Here is a 5,025-nt window from a genome sequence, read left to right on the forward strand (position 1 = left end):
CTTAGGAACTATTAAATGTTTAAAATTGAAACTGCGTCAAGTGAATGAACTAATGAATGAAAGTCAATTCTGCAATGTTGGTGAACTCAGTTTGATAATTATTCAAATCAGTACAGTTGACCTTATAGCAAAAATAATGAGTGGAATGTAGATGGAGATATGGACATTTTACGAATAAAATGGTCATCCTCAAAAAGTGAAATTGGCTCAATTTATTCCAGTCTCTTGTTTTTAACTCTACTGACCGGTTAACATACAAACAAGATTGTGCAAATAATGAGCAGCTTACTCGTGAATCCGGAATAAATGACGAGCATAAAGATATGAGCTAACAAAAAAAAAAGAAGAGAAAACCAGTTTCTCATTTAGTGTTAAATATTGCAGTGTAATCGTTTTATGCACAATAAAATCGTTGTATCCGGAAACGTTCGAGCGCTTATCATAAATAAATGGCAATAAGGAGCGCAAAGGATAAATTGCGCAACCAAGACAAGGACATGGTGTTGTCAGGGAGTATGATAAGCAATAGACGCTTTACTCTATCGAAGATGATCTGGGACAGAAACGTTTTCTTGCATGAATTGTCACCCCATACTCCCTAAATCCTGAAAGAAAAAGAATACACTATTAACCTGAGCCAAAATATTACAATCTTTCTTCCCACTTCATACACTCCCCCGTCCTCCTCCCTCCTTATACTCTTCCCGAACTTTTATAATTTCATTTGGTGCAAAGGCTAGTGTACATACATACACACAGGCACATAAATAATATGCATATAGCAGATTTGGCAGAAGGAGCGATAGGAAAGTGATATTGCAGCAGTGACAGGAACAGAAGTGGGCGGCTCGATCCTTTCCTGCAACGCCGCCTTCACTTTCAGTATAATCATTGGGATGGATGATGTTGGTCACTTTTCCCGCCCTCTTGTCAGTACTTTTCTCTTCGTGAGGTAAGATGGCACTCCGGAGGTGATAGAAACTATCACTTTTCACTCCGTCATTTCACGTATCAATCTTGAACTTCCTTTGGGGTGATACTTCTGAAGTAACAAGATCAGTTAGCATTAAAATGTGGATTTCAACAAGCCCGTAAGTCATTAGTCACTGCATATACACTTGTCCACTACGTGCTTACGGAAGTTAAATATAGATGAAGGGTAAAAAAATGAGGCACTTACCATGAACAAATTCATTCCAAATTTAAAAAGAACATTGTATGCAATTCAAAGTCTGAATAAAAAGCAATCTAAAACAAACCGTTTCTGCTTATAAGGGAAAAGTGTGAAATCCTCACAGAAATGTCCAATTTTGACTTATGACGTGAAAAGATGTTTTAGAAGATATTTTTCTGATGCAAGCTCAACTGCTGAGAGTTTAGCAACATCGATTTCATTGGTAAACTTTATTGTTACCGTAAATTTTGTTGGTATTTACGGTTGCTGAATTTTAGTTTCTGTCGTAGGAATCCGGAATTTCTGCGAATGAGTAATTTTGGAGTTGTCATTATAGATTTTCACGTTGTACAAAGGAACTATAACTTAATTACACGCGTCACTGACGGAAAATATTGTTTTAGAATTATTCATTTCTTCCACTTTCTCAATTTTCACTGAATTAGCTATAGACGTTATAGTTATAGTCATGTCCAGAGTGTGTAAAGTCGTAAATTTGTAGTCATGTCCAAGGGTTTTGTCATAATATTACGAATATTAAGAGTATTGGGTTCCCCCGATGTTTTCAATTTGTTCTGAACTCAGGTGCCAAATGTAGTACCTATCGATATAAGTACAATGATGGATAAGATGTAAGTAGTGAAGTGGTAATAAGTAGTAAACCAACAAAAGTTGGTCTGTTTGCACAACTGCAGTAAAATATCGTGTTGTGACTCAAGTGGTTTCTTTATGGTACCAAAAAAAAAAAAAAAAAATGCTATCCGATTTCAGCTTCAACAAAGAATCCAATTTCTGATGCACTCCTTCAGATAACCTCTTCACTACATGATAATAGAACTAGCACGAACAGAAAAATTCTTTTTTGGTACAAATATTTTGGTCCTTTTTTCATCTTCATGTCTCCAATGATACTGTTGACTTTTCTTACCTTTAGTAATTAACTTCTTATCAGCTCTCAGTGGATAACGACTGTTAATAAGCCGACAGTTGAGACGCCATCTGGCAATTTTGGCCATCTGTTACTTTCCAACAAAACAACATCAAAAATTTCCTCGCATAAAGATGGCTAAAAATTTACTTAACCAAAATTAGCTGAAAGCAAATTGCAATTTGAGCCCTCACAGTTCCAAACTTTGAATGTTCTTCAATTTATTGAAACTGAAAGTTTCAAAAGCGTTAAAATTCAATCCTACAAATGAAAACGGCATCAGGAGAAGTACGTCTGATTCTGTGATTCCATTATATCCGTGCTAGTGCTGAAATAAAATTTTCTGATTTGCAATTGCAGTTTTCAAAGAGTAGAAGTAATAAACGTCAGAGCTAATAAGCAATGATGCAAAAAGCAGTTTAAGCCCCCTTGGACTGTTAATTAAACATAAATACCTAATGTGCCTAGCTCACACAGCTAAACAACTCGTTAATTTCCTGGAAAAAATTTCTACTCTACACGAAACACAACAAAACTTTACTGTTGTTCAGCCAAATACTTCTGTCCCCTGAGATCTTTTATTTTATTTTTCTATTATTAAAAAAATTCACTTTTATCAAATTTCAGAACAATATAAATTTACATAGAAATTACTAAAAAATTTGCGGAATGATATTTATTAAATTTGATGACTGCAAAGATGTGAGTCGGAACAGACGAATTCTTCTTAATCAAATTGAATGCAAATCGTTTCTTAACTTTTGCAACTGTTAACTAGTGATTGATAACTCTAATTGCCCAGATTATATCACTTACTGACAATTTCCTTCATTTCAATAATAGAACGAGAGAATTTATAAGTTCTGTGCATAATTTTTATAATTTATTTCTCGATAAAAACATATCAATAAAATACTCGATGCGTGATATATGAAATTCAAAATAACCACGTCATGTACTTCAATAAAATCGCCTGATGTAATCAAACCAATAATCATTGATAGTAAAAATTGAAGAAATAATTGATTTGCAAAAAATATTCAGAATTTTGGATTCTGGAAACACTTACTGTTTTTAAAATTGAATAGGACATAGCATAAATCTAATTAGAACAACCTGGAAAGAAATGAAATAAATGTCGGAACTGAAAGTTTCAGAGACGTTAATAAATCTCTTGAACGTTTAATTTCGTATTCCGGTTAACATCATGTTGTTCTAGAAAGTGCATGCCTATACTTGCCAGTGAGTGATGCAGATTTTTATTTTCCATCTAAGAAAGCTAAAAAATTCTGTGTATATTTCGTGTAATAGGTATCAACTTGTACCGAACAGGGTACTCATCAAATGTAAAATTATTTTTGTCAGGCAGACAATATATTTCATGACAATATCAGATGGATCACATAATATTCCGGAAGCATTACTGATACGCTACTGCATACAATCTAGCTGTGGCGTGTTGCGTTAACTTCGATGGCTATATGAAAGATCTGACGTGGAAGAATGAACCAATCACCTCGTTGAATGCGTGGAAATAACCATCTCATGGATTGATAATGTAAAGGCATTCGTGCAGAATTCGCTGAAAGTTTTCTGAAAAAGCATCTGTCGCATTGCTAGAATATCTGTGTAAGGTGAGATCCTGCCCAGGCAATCTAGCCTGATCTCATTGTTGCTCATTTAAGATCAGGGTCCACCGCGGTAATACGTGATGATGAATAATTTCAAAATTCGGCTGATGGTTTTGGAACCGGTGGTATCACAGATAACAATTTCATTCTGGGTGATGCTTGAACACTTAACACTGATCGATTTGCTGTATGTGTTAGGGTACCCTCGCTAAAAATCATGGCTTCTCATTTCTATGATGAAAAGTGCTATACCTAATAATCTATAAATATTCTTTTATCTACAAATTAATTTAGCAGATTGTGGGCATTGATCCAGATTGCAGTCCATATTATATTCACAAAAGATATCATAAATTATATAATAGCATATTATATAATATACTGCAGCAACTTTGCTTTAATGTAACAACGAAATATGGTAGGACAATGCATTGAATCTGTCCTGTAATATGTCCAAAATTTCGTAATCTCAAAATTTTGTTGATACATTAAAGTGAAGCAAAAGAATTTTAGATCACAAAAGCTATTTTGTGTCCAATTTTCTTAGTATCATCCTAACAATAGTATAACAACTTGCAGTGATTCAAACTTTACTCCTTCTATAAACTCCTAATCAGGTATCTCCACAAAATGATTACATTGTCTACATTTGTATTATTCTAATAATCCACTTCCAAATTCAGTAGTGCTAATCGCATGTGATGCATTGAAAACTCCAGAAATACTAACCTTTAACACATGCTTTCTCGACATTTTGCATTCTTCTATTATATTGAATTTCAGCGAAATGCGCATTTGACAACTTGATTTTTTGAAGGATCACACATCACATGCAGCTAAGATAACAGTTTCTATTTCAATAACCTTATTATCAAAAGCGAAAAATTTTTTACCAGTAGTAGATTCGGAAGCCAGTGTTCGAATTAAGCTTACCAATTAAGCTTCTTTCCTGAATTATCCAAAGTCAGATCAAATGCTTTCAGGTCATCCAGGCTGTTTATACCGCTTTCCAGAACCTGTGATAGCACACCGGATGGTTAGAAATGTCTCGCTTTCTCCTAATAAATCTTGATAGTGGTATAATGGCAGTAGTGTAATTATGTTTTTCGTGGATTTCTGGAATTTGTTGCAGACATTTCTCTCAACCATTAAACGAGGGCATCGATAACATTGATATGACAATACTACTGAGAAAAATTGGAAAGTGTTTCATCAAAGAGAATCATATATATATATATATATATATATATATATATATATATATATATATATATATATATATATATATATAT

The sequence above is a fragment of the Loa loa genome, assembly GCF_000183805.2.
Source record: "Loa loa unplaced genomic scaffold supercont3.27, whole genome shotgun sequence".
In the NCBI taxonomy this organism is placed as follows: domain Eukaryota; kingdom Metazoa; phylum Nematoda; class Chromadorea; order Rhabditida; family Onchocercidae; genus Loa; species Loa loa.